This window comes from Myotis myotis, unplaced genomic scaffold (genome assembly GCF_014108235.1).
Source record: "Myotis myotis isolate mMyoMyo1 unplaced genomic scaffold, mMyoMyo1.p scaffold_m19_p_12, whole genome shotgun sequence".
In the NCBI taxonomy this organism is placed as follows: domain Eukaryota; kingdom Metazoa; phylum Chordata; class Mammalia; order Chiroptera; family Vespertilionidae; genus Myotis; species Myotis myotis.
The window spans coordinates 54,411,533-54,430,942 of record NW_023416316.1 but is presented as its reverse complement, the minus strand read 5'-3'; positions in this window follow the sequence as shown (position 1 = coordinate 54,430,942).

Here is a 19,410-nt window from a genome sequence, read left to right as displayed (position 1 = left end):
AATTTTTTTTAATTTTTTTTTTTTTGTTAATGAAACACTATATCTTTATTTTATTTCCTGGGGAAAAAAATGTCATCACAGTCATCCACGGGAGCTCTGATTAGGAAACAGATAAGTCAGTATTTCTGAAACACAGATTCAAACATGGTGGGTGAAGTAGTTGTGTTTCTTACCTGGGAGAAGACAGCAGAGTTCTTCCTGAGGGTGGGAGTGGTGCTGTTTGCCGTGAGGCAATGAGTTAGAACCAGAAAGTTGTCCGTAATGGGTCGTCTGAAGAGAACATCTACGGGACAATGTGTCACTGCCAGATTGTGACTCATTGGGAGAATCAGGGGAGAATCCAGGCTCTAGAAGTGGACTGATCTTTTTCCAAGCCTACCTCTGGTGCCTTCCAGCTGTGTGACCTTAGGCCTTGTCCTCACTTTCTCTGAGCTTCATTTCCTATTCTGCAAAATGAGGAGATGGTCTAACTCACAGAGTAGAGTAAGAATTTGTGGTCACGGATTTTTATAAAATATTTAGCTCCTTCCTTCCTCTGCAGTAGCCAGACTGGCCTCCTTGGAAGCCTGAGATGCTCGTTCTTGCCATGCTCCATCACACTGTGTTATCTCTTTAATGCCTGTTCCTTCATTACATCTTAGCTCAGTCATCACTTCCTTGTGGAAACCACCCTTGATCTTGCTGAGTAGGCCAAATTCTTTCTATGTGTTCTTCAACTACCTTAGAGATCTCACACTTAACACAGATTTCATTTGATTGACTGTTTCCCTACCAGATTATGAGCCACTTAAGGGCAGGGAGTATTTGTTTTTGTTCACCATTATAACCCTCCTTGCCTGGCCAAAAAAAAAAAAAAAGTACTAACAATCATCTGTTGAAAAAATAAACAGAAACCCAAGCATAAAAGATACTTGGAAAATGGTAGTTATTACCATAAAATTTTAGCATAAAAGTTACCTTAGAGGTCCTCTAAAGGTTCGTCCCAACCACTTTTCCTTCAACTATGTCTCCAGCAGGTTCACACCCTGTTGAGATCAGTGAACAAAGAATCAAGATTTCAAAAATCAATGGATGCCTATTAAAATCTACACTTATCATCCACTGACATCCACATGTCCATTGGTTGTCCTAAATTGCCCTCCCTATTATAATTAAAACAATGTGTCTCAGCTGCAAAGGGCCGTGAGTGCAATGACAGTAACTCTGAACCATGTTCTCCAATAAAGGATTTTATGCAGTGATGGGACTGGACATTACTTTGGGGGGAGAATTTTGTTGGCTTTTCTGGGCAAGTTTTCTGTACTGTAGGATGCGGTGCATATGCGTGAGGCTGGGAAGGCCCGGAACTGCATTTTCAGATGTTCCTTAGTCCTCTATCTGTATATTTACTCCAAGACCCACCCCCCTTAAAATTCTGTCATGAGTAGAAATGGCAATGCCTGGGAAATATTTTAATGCCATAATAAAGTCACTGGGAGCGTGGCAACACAAGAAAGAAAATGTAGTGGTAATCCTGTAGAAACATTAAAAAAAATTTTCCACTCATTAAAAAAAAAATAACCCATGGAGACATGAAGGGCAGGAAATGCTGCCACTTTATGGCCTTTTTAGTCAAATGTCTTTACGGGCCTATCCCTTTAAACTATATTATTAATATTGATCCCTCAGGGCCTAACACAATTTCCACCTCCTCCCTGTTCTGCCTACCCCAGGACACTTTGACCTTTTCAGAATTCCCGTTATGCAGGCTTTCTGCTTTCAGTAATTGTTTCTGATGTTTACTTTTCTCTCTCAACTACCTTGGAAGTTGCAGAAACCGAGACAGGGAACACTCCTTTCCAGAGGGTGAGGTAAGAAAAATAGTGACTTTGGAACACACCTGGGTTTTGGAATTGCAAGGCTTGGTTGGAATCCCATTTCCTGACCTTACTAATGATGAAAAGCAAGGCCAGGATATAGACCAGGGGGGAAAAATACCTTACCTTACCAAATTATTGTTAGTATTAAAGTAGATTAAAATGTGGTAAACTAGCTGCAGTTCATTTTTCATCCCCCCCTACCACCACTACCAAGCCACTAGTTACAAATTGACTGTAGTTAGTGCCAGTACATTTTTATAAAGCTTTTCTATTTTTGTTTTTATTTTCTGATTAGGAAACAAATTCTTTGAGAAAAGTTAAATGATTTAGAAAAGTAAGAGAAGAAAATGCAATTAGCAGCTGCCATACTTGAGGGGTTACTGTGTGCAGGGAATGTGCTGTGGGTTGTATACTTATATAATCCCTTTAATTTGGGCAGCAACCAGGAGGTAGATCCTAATGTTTTTCCCATTTTACCTGTGAAAGAGCAAAGACAAAGGGTGCCTATGGGAGCACAATAAGTGATGGACTTCGAAATCAAATTCAGTTGTTCAGTTCATAGAATAACCACCATGATAGGGTAGTTCCCTAAATTATCCATAAAGCAACCATGTCCCATCATAGAGAAAAAAAAAAGCCAGGCTATTAACATACTGTGGATTCAATTATATTTTCTTCCAATTACACGCTCACATACACACAGCTATGCAGTCTTTTTAAAATCAAAATTGGAATCATAATGTAGATAGAGTTTTTTTGTCATTAACATTATATTTTTGGCACTTTAATGACATACAAATTCCTTGCATATATGCTTTTAGTAGTGACTACATGTGCATTTTCCCCTCATTAGACCATTATTCTCTTGTTAGACTTTCAAGTGATTCCCAATCCTTAATATATAATTTTCCCCAAGGTTAAATTTACCACAAATTAGGATTATGCACATTATAATCTGCAATATGCAAATTACTTATCATAATAAGAATATAATTATATAAAATCCCAGATGTACTGTTTTTGATTCAGACCTTGTAAGAAAACAGATTTTAAAATCATCCTCCAGTCCATCCCTCATGCCCCCCTATTTTTTCACGATGTGAAAAAAAAAGATAACCCAGTTAATGTAATTCTGCCTACTTTACCAAAGTGCATTATCAAACTGTTGCCAACGTGCCTCTAGGTCAAGAATGAACCCTCCTTCAATAAAAATTTTTTTTAAAAAAAGAATGAACTTTCCTGCCCTGGCCAGGAAGCTCAGTTGGTTAGCGTGTCATCTGGATATGCCAAAATTCCTGGTTTGATTCCCGATCAGGGCACATACAAGAATCAACCAATGAATGCATGAATAAGTGGAACAACAAACTGATCCCCCTCCTCTCTTTCTATAAAAAAAATCAAAGAATTTTTTTTTAAAAAGAATGAACTCTATTGCAACAGGTTTGGTCACTGGTCTAGGAATGGCAATGTAGTATGGCAGAGAACAGCTGGAGCTGAAGCTGGAGATGAAAGGTCTGAGATTCTAATTATAGTCACGACTTATTACTGTGACTATATTTTGAGCAAGGAAATTGATCTTTGTAAGATTCAATTTCCTTAATATAAATTATAATAGCAATATTTTCTCTACTGTCTTGTAGGGTGATGATGAGAATGAAATGCTAGGATATTCTGCATAATCTATATTTATTATTATTATTATTATTATTATCATCATCATCACCATCAGCATCATCACCATTAACTAGACTTGTCTAAACAATCATATCCTTACTTAAAAAAAAAAATCACAGAAAATTATGCACCTTTTCCAATGAATAGAAATGTCTGCAAAATTCAGGCTCTATTTGTTTTGGGGGGAAAAAGGACCATTTTGTCTCATGAAAGGGAAGAATATATCAAGAATGAAAAATGATTTTATTTTTAAATATATATTTCTAAATATGCTTGACTTCCTTTTTTCTCTCATGGATTTCTATTGGAAACATAAAACCGCTTCTGCATTTCTTATCATCCCTACTTTTCCTTTTCTTGGGTCCATAACAGAAAGCCTCCTGCCCTTTACAATACAAACTAGACAAAAACTAACCAAAGCTCCTCCTTTGAATGCAGGCCTGATGCCCTCTCCACTTGTGGCTAATGCAGATTCTCGTGTGGCTTGGAGCAGAATGCCTTGCCCCGAAAGCAGAAGCCCTCCAGCAGTTTTTTGAGCAGGTGGGCTGGGTCCTGCCTCTTCACCCATACTCACTCTCTATTTCTCTTAATACCTGGATAAAATTGGCCTACCATGTAAACAGCCATGTTGCATACAAACCTAGTGAAGGGCAAACCTTCTTTAGTGTAGGTTTCTAGAATCCTCTCATAAAAAAACTTCACTCAGCGAGTCATACCACAGCTGGTATGTTAGCTGTTCCTATTCTCTTATTTTTTCTGAAAATGTCCTTGTCACATTATTTTTGCTCTCTCCATGATTGCTTGGGATACATCCCCTAGAAGTTGAAAATTCTCTTAGTATTATCAGAATGCCAATCTGGGGCCAAGATGGTGCGATTTTGGCTTTATTGCTTTCTTCATGAAACTTTCCCCTGTGTTTTATTTCAAAAGAGTTTGTATTATGTTGGACATGTATTTCCAAACCATGGACTGCTAAAACGATCTTACTCTCTTTCCCCTCTCTTTTGTTCTTAAACATCTTGTCTTTTGTTTTAAGCAGGCCCTGGAAAAACAAAACCTGGCTTTCTGAAGTCAAAACTCTTAGCAGCATCTGCCTTGTCTCTATAACAATGGACCTGTAATCCTTAAACTTGAGACTGAAAACCCAAAGAAACATTTTTCTTATACATTGTGCTACAGGTTTGGTAGGTAGTATGATTTCTGCATCAAGAAGTAAATAATAATTATGGTTTGCTTCCGTTATATAAATATTTACATAAAATAAAGAGTGAAAAGAGAAGAAGATCTTGTTAAGGTTGACTTTCCATTTGGTTCACAGTTAACAGGCCCAACAGTGAGTTGTAACCCACCTCTTTAAGGGAATTTCAAATCCTGTGGTTACTTGCCCTCAAACTTCAAGGCACTATTCAGCCTTCAGTTATGTTTAAATGAGAAGACAGTCAAATAAAAACTGTTAAAGTAACATTTATTGGAAAAACAGATTTAAATATAATATACCAACTACCTCTTCTTCCTTGTTTTAAAAATATCCTCCAACAGGCCAGCATGGCTCAGTGGTTGAGCGCTGACCTATGAACTAGGAAGTCAAGGTTCCATTCCTGGTCAGGGCACATGCCCGGGTTATGGGCTAGATCTTCAGTGATGGGTGTGCAGGAGGCAGCCGATCAATGATTCTCCCTCATCATTGATGTTTGTATCTCCCTCTCCCTTCTTCTATGAAATCAATAAAAATATATTTTTTAAAAATCCTCCAGCCTGCCATGCTTAAGAAATTGTACTGAGATATCCATGTGTTATATGAAAGAAGAAGCAGGAAGTGGGTATGATGGAAAATAATAACAGATTTGCCAACTCTAGGTCTTACTCATGAAATGACCCTTGGCAAGTTAACCAATGTCTCAAAACCTCAGTTTCTTCACTCATAAAATGGGGCTAAGAGCAGGGAGGTGGTGGGAGTTACAGGATAGTGTGTGTGGGGGCTCCTGGCCCTGGGTTGTTTTAGTAGCAAGATGCTCAGTACCCCAGGCCTAGGAGTGCCACTGAAGTTTGCCCTGGGGGAGTGGGACTGGTTGTGTTAAGGTTCTCTGTGCTGAGCAATGGTTTGTATAAGGGAATCCAAAAATGAAGACCAGGAGGGAGTTGAAAAGAATGGGACTGTAAATGGAAAACGGTACTTTATCTTTTATGAAGTTAAGCAAGGTGAATGAGTGAAAGTAGCTGAGAGCGTGTTGGCCATTCCTCTGATTAGTTGTAAGCATGGGTAGACAACCTAAAAGGCACTCACACAGAAATGATCAGATTTTTTTTAATCATTTGTCTCAGAAGATTTGATGATTAGTATTTTTTTTTTAAATATATTTTATTGATTTTTTACAGAGAGGAAGGGAGAGAGATAGAGAGTTAGAAACATCGATGAGAGAGAAACATCGATCAGCTGCCTCCTGCACACTCCCCGCTGGGGATATGCCCGCAACCCAGGTACATGCCCTTGACCGGAATCGAACCTGGGACCTTTCAGTCCGCAGGCCGACGCTCTATCCACTGAGCCAAACCGGTTTCGGCTGATGATTAGTATTAACCTTTATGATGTTTTCCCCCTCTCTTAGCTTAGCAGCCTATCTGGCAAATTGTGTGAGGTCAGTAAATGAATTTTGAATAAATGTTTTAAATGTGTCAAGCAGTCTTTTCTTTTGAAGTACACCACAGTTTATTTAAAAAGGAATAATTAAGTTTTATCGTGCAAATACTGGAATATGCGGCCCAGTGAGACACGGCTCTTGCACTAAAGAGCCAGTGGTGGGGTACAGCTAATCGGCACCTACTCATGAAAGCCTATTGTTAAAATGTCAGGAATTTTGTAGGCCATACTACTATGTGATGTGTTATTTATTCCTCACATTACATATATATTTAAAACAAAAAAGGGATATTCAAAATTCATCACTTCCTAATTATTTCACTAGCTTATACTATTATCTTTGTTCTTGAGGTTCTTTGCATCTATTGTATCTCTATGGCAATAATACTACTGTATAACAGTGCACTACTGAGGATCTCTCTTCCCAAGCCTGCCCTTAGTGATGTCCCGCTAGTAGTTTGCAGTCTGCCTGGTGGAAGTATTTGCACCAAGGACGTTCACAAATGTTGTAAAATCAGAAGTTGTCATTCTTTTTGTTGTTTATTTTCTTCCTGAAGGACTGTCCCTGTATCTCTAGAAGACTGAGATAATAGAGACAGCATTAGATGGCATATTCATAATATCTAAGTTCAAAAATGATTGTCATTGTACATGATCTCATCTCACGTAGAATCTTCTGCTCATGCCGCCATTGAGGGATGCAGCCAGAAGGAGAATAGAAGTTTCCAGATTCTAATTTTACTGCTGCATCCCCTGCACCCACTCTGACTAGTGGACCCCTGTCTTGAGAACTCTTAAGAGGTACCCTGGATCAGCAGAGAGTATGAGAGGTGCTTGTTATTGATGGCTTAGGAGTTAAAGGGGGGCAAAGATGGCCTGATTTTCTGCTATGACTTTTTGGCTTGTTCCTCTCTATCTTCTATGAAACTATATACTGTATATTTAATTGCCTTGTCAATGATGTGAACAGTAAGTCTCAATTGCACTGTGGATATACTTGACCTTGTCTATATTAGGCAAAAGTACTGTTTAATTTTTTATTTTTAACAAGAATTGTGTATATTTAAGGTATACAAAGTGATCTTTTGATATATGTATACATTGAGAAATGATTACCACAATCAAATTAATTAACATATCCATCACCTCCCATAGTTATCATTGGTGTGTGTGTGTGTGTGTGTGTGTGTGTGTGTGTGTGTGTGTGGTGAGAACACTTAGGATCTACTCTCTTGGCAGGTTTCAAATATTCAATAAATTGTTATTAACTGTAGTCACCATGCTGTACAGTAGGTCTCCAGAACTTATTCATCTTAGAACTTAAAGTCTGTACCTTTGACCAGTATCTTCTCTTTTCCCCCAGCCTTCAGCCTCTGGTAGCCACCATTCCACTATCTGTTACTATGAGTTTGCCTTTTTGAGGAACAAGTATTAATCTCTTCAGGGGGGAGGATGGGATTTGAATGGAATCTTGCAAATGGAAAGGATTGATCTGGGTGAGAGAAAAGGACAAATCATCAACAGATGCATAAGGAGAAGAAATATGGTGACCATCCCGGAGAACAGTAAAGAATCCAGTCGGGTTGGAGAACAGGGCTTATAGACAGAAGTTGTGGGAAGGGGACTGAGAGGAGAGATGAAAGCCTATTTGCCAATAACCTTAAATGACTGTGTTGAACTTTCATGCTAAATTGGTGCACATTTGGAGGAGAAGGGAAGAGCTGAAGAAGGAAATTTAGTGTTTGTTTAAAAATGTTTATCTCAATAAATATGCTTATAGTATATACTGAATTGATAATATAAGGCAATTCAATTTACTTTGCTCTATGCAAATTAAACCAATAATTATGTTGTCTTTGTTATATAAGATATGTATAAAAGATCCTTTCTCAAATGCTGCTACATCAAGCATCAAGAACATGAGAGATGTACGTATGGTTAATTCAGAAAACATTAACAGTACAATAAGTTGTACCATAAAAACTTAAAACGTGGTGCAAAAAATGTAACATTTCATTATCAGTTTACAAAAATTTAATATCTGTAATATTGTCTTAGGGAAAATAACCTATGTGCACATTTGAAACAACCTCAATAGCTATCCAGATTCAGTTAGTATTGCATATAACTTGTCAATTTATAAGAATCAATATTCAAGGAATTGAATCTGAGTGATACCATTAGCTCAGCTTGTCAGCTGGGGTAAACAAGGAAATTTAACATATTGGTAGCCTACTTTTTCAGTTTAATTCTTAGCTCTCCAGAATTGGTAATTATACTATAGCAAGGTGTTCTTCCTACCGAGTGTGCATGTGGTAATATGCTTCAGTCCCCTTGACTTTAAGCCCACAGGCATAACATAGACCCTATAAGAGCTCAAGACAGTCAACTTTCACAAAAGAAGGTGGTTTTCTTGGAACACTAGAGCAGAACATTTTAGCTATAATCTTGAAAGGACTTACCAGTGAGAAGTAGCACCTAAAAGGGAAAAAACAGATTTAACAACAGAGGAGAAAATAAGTTAAACATCTTAGAAAACAAAGTGAAATTAAAAAGTTAAAACACACTTAAAGAGAAATACATTTCATGAAACTAATAAAATGAGATCAACAGGAATTCATCACTAGTAAATAAGCATAATCTTGCAAGTACCATGTTCCTTTTTTATCCTGTATCATAATTAAAAATTTTAGTTTTCATTCTATCAATAGGGAAAAATAGACATACTGAAGATTCAAGGACAAATTGTACAAAATCACAGATTTCATATGAAAAGGAAGGCTCAACAGGACCAAAAGTTCATATTACTGATATACTTTATGTTGATTCAATTTGTAACAGGTAAAAGTAAATGGTATTAGGATAGAAAATCTTAATATATAAGCCTTACTGTCATACCCCTGTTTTCTGGGAGATAAAAACAAAACCTCACTCAATTTCCAGTAACATACAAAAATATATTATAGAAGAATTCAATGATGAAAGAGTTTATTAATTTGTTTTACATTTTTCCAGAGAGGTTTTTAAACAAGAGGTGACATGATCCATCAGTGTCCATGTTCAGGAAGAGCAGGGGTTGGGTAGGGGGAAGAGAAGCAGAAAGAACAGCTCGCACAGCCTCATTGTCTTCCTGTGTCTCCGTCTCTGTGCAAAAGAGATTCTACTGAGGGTGCCCAAGGTGCAGCTCAGACCTGCCATCAGCATGATATGTGCATCTCATCAGTCACCGGACCTTGTTCCTTCTAATAGGACCTGGTTGGGACACAGCTAAAGAGGGACACAAAGGAATGCAATCCAGTCAGGCTACCTGGACTGAAGTCTGGGCTCTCTGCTTGCCACCACTGACACTGTATAGGTTACTCAAACTCCCTGAGCCACTCTCTTCTGTAAGATGTTGATCATACCAATACCTCCCTTAGAGGGTGAGTGAGAGGAATCATTGTAATAATCAATATGCAATGCTTAGCACGTATCCCTGCACATGATGAGCAAGCTGACTATTGGGAATATTTTACTGATGTTGGCAGCCCTAGAAAGTATGATATAAACAATTTGACCAGACCACAACAAGTAATTGTATCACATTATAGCAACTGAAGTCATCTGAGGCTATTTGATATTCGTGTGTGTGTGTGTGTGTGTGTGTGTGTGTGTGTGTGTGTTTCAGCACACATGCACATGCTCCTAATGTACACCCATCCCTATGTATACCATTACTTTAATCCTGTTCCTTGCCACCTTTCAGAAGGTAACTTATTCTAAACTCAATGAGAGCCTCACTTTTCTTCCACTCACAAGGGTCCCAAATTGGGCTCTGACTCTGCTGGGAAGGAGAGGAGGCTGAGAAGCTAACCTCACCTGTGTCTGTGGGGATACAGACAGCCAGGAGAATGGAGAGCGAAGCCAGAGCCAATGCAGGGAGAGTGCTGGTTCTGGAAACTGAAGGGCAAATGTGGAGAAACTGTGGAGGAAATGCTCTAATAATTTTTATCCAACCATGAAAGAAAAGAAAAAAAAGGATAAAATTAAAGCCCTCCTAAAGAGAATGTGATTATCTTTCCTCTCCATCTCACTTCCAGCGTTAGACTTTATAGTGACAAACTAAAGCATTCTTTAGCCTCTAGGTAATTTAACTGGATCAGGGTAAAGAAAAGGGGGAAAAATGAGCTTGACTACAGTGTTTGATCCAGTGAAGCTTAATGAGAAGAAGAATGAAATGTGAAATATTTGGATTCCTGGGGCAGCTGTTGCTTAGGTATTTACCTGCCTATTGTCCAAGAACTCACTGAGGACACCTCCTACCAAGATCAAAGCATTACTATTTATGCTTTAAAATTGAGTTGTTGTGGAAATCAACTTGACAGAAGTATCAGGAGGAATATGAAGCCGTCATTATAAAACTATTTTCTTAATTTTATCTCTGTTAAGTCACAACTGGTGAATTTTCTCATTGATATTTATTTATGTTGAGGATACATCCATAAGAAGAGGGATTTTTAAAAGTGTTTCCTCCATTTTCACGATTCCAAGACTTTTATATTATTTATTTATAACAATAGTAATAAATATTATTTATTTACTTATACATTATTACTCATGATATTAGTTATTATTACCTGTGGTTCTACTCTGTGCCAGTCACTATACATGTATGACTTCTAAATTTTATAGCCATTCTGCAAATGTGTTATTTTTTTCATTTTTACAAATAAGGAATCTGAGGCTCTAAGAGTTCAAATAGCCAGCCCAAGGTCACATAGCTAGTAATTGATGGAGTCAGATCTTCAACCCGTATCCTTCAGATAACAAAATACACATTTATCCAAAGATTTCACATCGCTTCTGTCCAAGGAACACTCACCCTGCCTTCATCTGCTCCTGCAATGGGTATTAAGCACTTTCCAGAGGCAGAGCAATGTGTTGGGTACAATACAAGCCACATGATGTCATGGGCATTTAAAGTATCATTCTTTGAAATGAACTTACAGAAAATGTTTAACTCCTGATTGCAATACTGTCACCTCTTAATATTCTCATTCTGACTACACATTATCGAAGTATAACATACAAAACAGAAAAATCCACAAATCATACATGTGCACTCAATGAGCTATCCCAGCACTACACCCTGTAACTGCCATTCCCATCACCTCAGAAACTTCTTCATGGCCCAATGTAAACACTATCCTCTTCTTTTTTCTCAAAGGTAGCCATTATTTTTTATTTCAAATTGGATATGGGGAAACACTTTAAATAGCATAAGAGAGGAAGGACAGAATAAATTATATCTGCAGTGTTCTCCTAATTACATGATTCTTGATATGTAACTAAATGTTCAGGAAAACATTAGAAGTAAATAACCAAAATGTTCTCAGTGTTATATTTTAGCAATCAAATTAGGGCTGATTTTTAGTTTCTTCTTCCACAGAAATTATATATTACTCTAATAAATAATCAAAGAGAAAATGTTATTTAAAGGGAATAAACGGTATTACAAGAGATCATGCACATGTTTTTTTCATATTTGTCAGGAGCTGACACTATTTTACTGGTCCTAAAATGTGGAAGAGCAAAAGGAAATTGCTTGGGAAGAACGGCTATTAGATACAATATACTTAATAAAAACAATGTATATCCCATTAGAACATGGCCAATCATGATAATGCTTTTGGTTACACCATGGACACCAATTACTGAGCGGTATATACCAAGAAACCACATGTGGCGTGGTTGACTCTCTCATAGCCAGTGTGCATTCTGCTTCGATGCCAGCACAAATCTTATAAGGTTCCATTATGCTGTCTTTGCCACATTCCAGGCATTTCTGCACACCCCTCCCCTCATGGCTCTGCTTAGTAAAGAAAGAGTAGAAATGATGCTAGAGACTATGAAATCAGACTAGCAGGAATTGTACAGCAAGGCAGCAGAAGATTCTGAGAACAGATCTAGAGTTTTAGAAATTGGTCAAGGTCCAGGGGTATATAGACGGTATTTTCTGCATCCTGTCTAAAATTATATCAAGAAATACAAAAAAAAAAGTTGTATCTGTTATCTTTGTTTTTTTATAGAAATCAGATAATATATTGATGTGGGAAAGATTTAGCTTCTAATAAGCCTTAAATATGCAATCAAGATTAGCTGGATTCTTTTTCATTCTGCACCTCCTCATAATATTTCTTTTGTGTATTTATTTTGAAAACACATTATAATTTACTATACAGAAGGGATGTCTGAGTCCTAGAAGGAATGCAACAAGAACTCAATAGAAAACAAATGGAAAAGAATTCAACAACAGTAAATTTACAATATGATTTATCTAGGACAGAAGCTGAAAAACTTTCATAATCATAAAATCTTCTCTCTTGGTAAGTCAGTTTTCCCAGAAGGAGCTGGAGAAGGGAACACATATTTGAATCACTGATGGTGAAGCCTAGTCCTCCATCCAAGCGGGGGACATGCTCTGCTGTACTGTGCAGAACACTCCAGACTGAGCTACCTAGGATGCGGAGGAACTGCAAAATTGGAGTTGGGGAAAGGGAGTAGAAATTATTAAGAGTCACCATGGCTCAAGCTTCCGAAATAGTAATGAAGTTTGCAAATGTTAGGGTTCAAATGGCTTTCTTTTTTTTTCTAAGAAGATACTATTTTTCTAGGAAAGAAAAGCCCAGGTCCTTGTAATGTCTAGACCTTGGTGCTCTGATAGCTGGACCGCAAAATTTAGTGGCCAGCAGTGACCCAGAGTGGTAATTTTTCAGGCCCTGACATCTATTTAATGTCTTTGATATGGTTATGTAAACGTATTTCACATGCACGCTATTAATATTTAGGTGCCAGGTGGCCACTATGCCTGGTGGTCTATAATTTATGAGTCTGTTTCTTCTGACTCACGGGGAGATGAGTGGCTGCTATTGACCCGAGAAGGATTCTTTTAACATCACTCATTAATTTCTTCAGAGAAAAAAATAACAGCACCTTACATCTTGGTGGTAGCATAAAATATAGTAATGTGCTAGACTAGAGGGCAAGAGAATTGCACTGCAGTTATGCATCTATAAATAGTGGGGACAGTAAGCTGGTGCATTAACATATCCTCTCTGAGACTCAATTTCCTCACCTGTCAGATGGGAATGGTAACAACCTTTTTCATATGATCACATGCAGTATACCTAGCAGGGTGCTGTAAAAATTGAAAATGCTTAGAGTAAGTTTCCTAGCTCACCTCTAGGGGGATCTCAGTTCTCTCCTCTGAAAAACCAGTGGGTGAAGCATGGAATGCCAGATAGTTTCATTTCATATGCACTCCAATCAATTGTTATGAATTGTCTGGAGTGTATCTTGAAAAGGATTTGAAACCCAGTGTGAGTATGTCATAAAAATGCTGGATAAATTAGTCATGTCTGCATTGGAGGAAGAATGAAGATGGCTGCCCATGAGCTGCCAATTTCTCAGCCCTCCCAGGTACAAACTCTGTGATTTTCAACGTGGCCTTTGTGTTTATGAACTATCTTAGAATTAAAGGAACCTACTGAGGATCTTTGTTACTAGATATTTATAGTGGCCCTAATAAAATTCAGGCACAGACTGGCAATGTCCCTATTCAGCTTAGGCACTGTCATTCACAGACCTTGCACACAGCTTGCCTTGCCAACTTTTGCCAGTGTAGCTCTATGTCAACGTCTTGTGTATAACTATTTGCCAGTAAAACCAACTTTCTCGAGTTTTATTATCTTATGTATTCCCCAAAGAGACACAATAAGATCTCAGCTTATCATATTTGTTTTTTTTTAATTTTATTATTTTTTTATTGTTAACACTATTACAGATGTCCATTTCCCCCCTTTGCCCACTCCACCCAGCCTGTAGCACCCTCCCCCTGGCCTTCATCACTCTGTTGTCATATATATATTTCTTTAAACCATTCTACTCACCTTACTTCACTCTTCTGAATTTCCCAGATGGAGGACAGGGAATAATATGGTTGGAAGAAAGATGTAGTCAATAATGTGATTGTTAATAAATATAACTAAATAAAATGTATAATTATTAAATCTGTTAAGACCAATTTCAAAACAGTAAGTTCTATTTCATTTTCTTTTACTTTTATGCAAAAAACGAGTATTTTAAATAATTTTTAGTTGGCTACAAGTCTTACAATCTTAATACAAGTTATTATGATTGAGGTTTACCCCATTGTACATTTTATGTATTTTTATATGTACAGGTACTTTTAGTAGCTTTAAATATAATATACTTATAATTATAACTTCTAATCATTTGTATAAAATTATATTATAAATATTTTCCCATACTTTCCATCGTTATTATAAACAGAAGAGGTCATATTAATTGATTGTAGTATGTCACTAATGTTTGGACTATAATTTATTAGGCATTTGCTTTTCATAGCACTTTTACATTATTAAAGCCATGTTATGATTTGAACTTAGATTTGTTTTACACATTTCAACATGGTATAATACACAGATGGACAAAGCTTCCCTTTTGTTCTATTGGAGAAAAATATTCTGTGTAAAAAAAATTCCATAGACCATCATTAATTTTTAAAAAAGTGAAAATAAGTTTGAGCCAAAATATGTTAAGTATATCATATTTTTAAATAAATATAGTTTTATTGCTTCAAAATGTATCATGGAATTTGAGTAACAATAAATATAATGATGTTCATTTAAACATTGTACCATTTGTTTATTTTCTCTTTTGTTTCCCTTGCCCTAGGAGATGTATAGGGAAACATACTTCTATGAGAGATGGATGAGATTTTGTTGCCTATGGTTTCTTCTAGGGTTTTTATGGTTTCATGACTTATATTTAAATATTTTATCCATTTTGAGTTTTTTTTGTGTGTGTACGGTGTAAGTTGGTGGTCTAGTTTCATTTTTTTTTTTTTTGCATGTATCTGTCCAATTTTCCCAACACCATTTATTGAAGAGACTGTCTTGACTCCATTGTATGCTCTTGCCTCCTTCATCAAATATAAATTGAGCATAATGACTTGGGTCGATTTCTGGGTTCTCTGTTGTTTTGTTGATCTATATGCCAGTACCAAGCAGTTTCGATTACAGTTGCTCTGTAATATAACTTGATATCTGGTTTTGTGATCCTTTCCTACTTTGTTCTTCTTTCTCAAAATGGCTGTGGCTATTCAGAGTCTTCATTGGCTCCATATAACTTTTTGGAATATTTGTTCTAGATCTGTTAAATATGCCATTGGCATTTCAATAGGGATTGCATTGAATCTATAGGTTGCTTTGGGTAGTATAGACATTTTAATGATGTTAATTTTACTGATCCATGAACATGATATATTCTTCCACTTGTTTATATCTACATCAAAATAAAAAGCTCTGCATGGCAAAAGAAACTATCAACAAAATGAAAAGAGAGCCCACTGTATGGAAGAACATATTTTCCAGTGAAACATCTGATAAAGGTTTAATATCTAAAATATATAAGGAACTCATACAACTTAACAAAAGGAAGACAAATAATCCAATTAAAACATGGGCAAAGGACCTAAATAGACACTTCTCCAAAGAGGACACACAGGTGGCTAAAAGACAGAAGAAAAAATGCTCAAGTCACTAATTATCAGAGAGATGCAAATTAAATGCACAATGAGGTATCACCTCACACATGCCAGAATGGCTACTGTCAGTAAATCAACAAATCAGAAGTGCTGGCAAGGATGTGGAGAAAAGGGAATCCTAGTACACTGCCAGTGGGAATGAATGCAAACTAGTGCAACCACTGAGGAAAACAGTATAGAGTTTCCTCAAAAAATTAAAAATTGAACTGTCATATGACCTAGTGATCATGCTTTTCGGAATATACCCTAAGAATCCTGAAACACCAATCAGAAAGAATATATGCGCCCCTATGTTTATAGCAGTGCTATTGACAATAGCTACAGTCTGGAAAGAGTCCAAGTGCCCATCAATAGGTGAGTGGATAAAAAAGCTGTGGTACGTACATTTACACCATGGAATACTATGCAGCTGTAAAAAAAGAAGGATCTCTTACCTTCTTTTATGCTAGGAGAGTATTATGCTAAACAAAATAAGCCAGTTAGAGAAAAACAAGTATCACATGATTTCACTCATATGTGGAACCTAAAGAACAAAAGTGATGAACAAATAGATCCAGAGACATGGAATCATGGAACAGACTATTGAATCTCAGAGGGAAGGCGGAGGTGGGTAGGTAGGTAAGAGGAGATTAACCAAAGACCTTGTATGCATATATTCATAACCCATGGACACAGACAATAGTGTGATGAAGGCCTGGGGCAGGGGGATGGTTGGGGCAGGCTAGAAAGGGTCAGTGGGGGAAGAGAGGGAAACATCTGTAATAGTCTCAACAATAAAGTTTTAAAAAGTAAAAATTGTACCATTGAAAATGACATGATATCTAAAATGTTCATGATTATGTTAATTTTTGTCAACAACATAACAGCCATGAGTAGGTCATACTTCTATAGAGATGGACCTCATTGGGCATTCATGGAAAAATTATTGGAATGAGACCACCAGGGTTCTGCTTATGTAAGTATACAAGGGACCGCCTACATGAAAAACTTTTTTTAAAACTTTAACTATAGTTGAGAAGTATAATAGGCTGGTTTCCAAGGAAGACAGTTAGGTGGCTTGACTATGTGACCATGGTAAAGTCATTTAATGTCTCTGTTTCTCATCATTTTCCTCACATTATGGTTGATGTAAAGATCCAACTGCTCTTTTAACAGAGGCTGACATATAATCCTTCAATAGGTTTTAACTATTATTATACAAATTCAGTTAAAGAATATTGGAGGGGGATAAGATTCTGAGTCAGGTATAATGCCTGTCATTCTGATTTTTGTCTAGCTCACCTCCTAGGAATTCATGACAGACTCCAAGGATGGGATTCTACCCAAATAAACAAAAAATTAAAACCAAAGAATTGTTTCATGAACAGTCTTAGCTCATAAGAACAGAAGGCTGTCAAGGACTAAGGGTCCTGTGTGATAGATGATGACATTGGCGTCCTCAACACTGGCCACCAGGTTTATCTTTGATGTTGTCATTGTCTTAAATCATCAATGGCAGTGCCTTGAGGTGACAAGTAATGACATATGCCTCTTTGCTACTGATAGCAAAGAAGGCCCAATCCCAACAAAGCTCTAAAGAGGGGGGAAATGTAAGACAAAGCACAGGAGAAATGTTCCCAAAATTCTCAAAGGAGAAATATAAAGGGCTAGTCTTGAAGGTGGCGATAAGACTAAAGGGAAATAATGATTTGTGGCCCTTAATTCACCCATAAGCAGTTATCATATATCAAACCCGGGGTTTAGGTGGTGTGAACAATGATTTGCTACAGAAATTGGTTCATTCAACAAATATTTATTGAACAGTTATAACATGCCAGGCATGTTCACCATAATAGTGAGAATCAGACAGGTTATATTGTAGCAACAAAGTACCTCAAAATCTCACTGATTTACAACAGCAAATATCATCCCTCTTTTGTGTTACAGGTCTTTCATGGTCAACAGTGGCTCTCCTATATCATCACAACATCATCTTCACTTAGGAGACCCAGGCAATTGAGGAGCCTCTGTGTGGTATCCTGACGGTCTTGTGATGGAGAGAAAAGAAAATGGTGAAGCATGATTGAATCTTAACACCTCCGTGCTGAAGTGCATGTAAGTTCCTCCTATGATCATTACTAAATTTAACAGGATGGAGATCTCTTACCGATTGGACACCATGGGGGAGAAAATGTGAGTAGTCAGCCTACAGCATCTACTTTGCCTTTGAATCTGTCCTCAATGGTTTTAATCTAACAGCATTCCATTTGATCACATTAATCTTAAATTGGATACTAAATGGAGTAAATATTCAGGCGCCAGTGAAAAGCACAAATGTGATAATACAAAGTCAGTGTGATTTCAAGGCTTAATTGCTTGAAGCTATTTGAAATTGTGGGTCTATAAATTCAGGGCCCTAGGATTCAGCAATTACTCCAGATTCTTTCATCATTCCCCTAAGGAAAAGTAATAATAAGTAGGATACCAGACATTTATGCAATCTCTCTGAGATCATAGAGACTAACAAAGGGAACGTTTACACAAGGCAAAAGTACTTATGATTTCTTTGCAATAGACACTATGCAGTAAATACACACAACAGCATTCATGCCTGGAGATATATACCACCTTGAGTTTGATCCTGGCAGGTACCATAGATTCTGCAAGGTTGGACAGGTTAAATTCTTGTAGGGAAGACCTTTTGGACCACCCAAGGATTACAGAAATTGCAGCAGTGTTTCAGAGGAGATTTTATTCTGAGTTTTTCTTGTTCAGTGACCCATCCTCACTACACACAGGATACTTTTTTGTTCAGTTGACTTGGCCAATTTTATCTTAAGTAATCGTAGTTTATGTGACTGAATTTGTCTTGACCTTTACTGCATTTAGGTAGATGAAATGGTCTTGTTTTTGACTTCTGAAACTATTTGTAGACCTTTGCCTTCACATGTTTGAAATAAATGTGAGGCATTAATTGTAGTCAGACATCCCTGAACCCAATTCACTTGGGAAAATACATCTCAAAGTGTAATTTATCATCCAGGACCTGTCCACTAGTTTGTTACTCCCTAGGAGTAAATTAAGCACTTTGAAAGATGCATTAAACAATTCCTAGCTACTAGGTACCATTTAGGGCTTTCGGGGAATAATGTACTTAATGGTACCTTGGTGACCTCAAAAAAGTTTATGTTGTTTTGAAAGTTCTTAAATTTCTTCCACAAAATAATTTATGCACTAGGAGGTTGGGTATGCTTATAAATATTTTTCAGTTAGGCAACAGCTATTAAATAGAATAAATAAGATAACATTATCCTGCTGATGAAAAAAATCACATGTTTGACAAATGTCTTATCTATCTTATCCATGAAATATATGGATAACTCATAAAACAATTATTTCTTTGGATTTATTTATCTATAAGACTGTCTTGCATTTTATTTTAATTAGCAATGCTTTATAGCTATAAAGATTTCCAGATCCACATCACTGCATTTTTCCGTAGTACAAAGCACATTTAGCCAAAGTCAGAATAATATACTGCTAAATATACTGAAAGTTCTGACAGTAATTTATGTCCTGCTTCCTCCTGTCATTCACAGCAGAGCTGCATCCATATTAAATTAATTGGTTGTTAAGTTTTGATACCTACTACT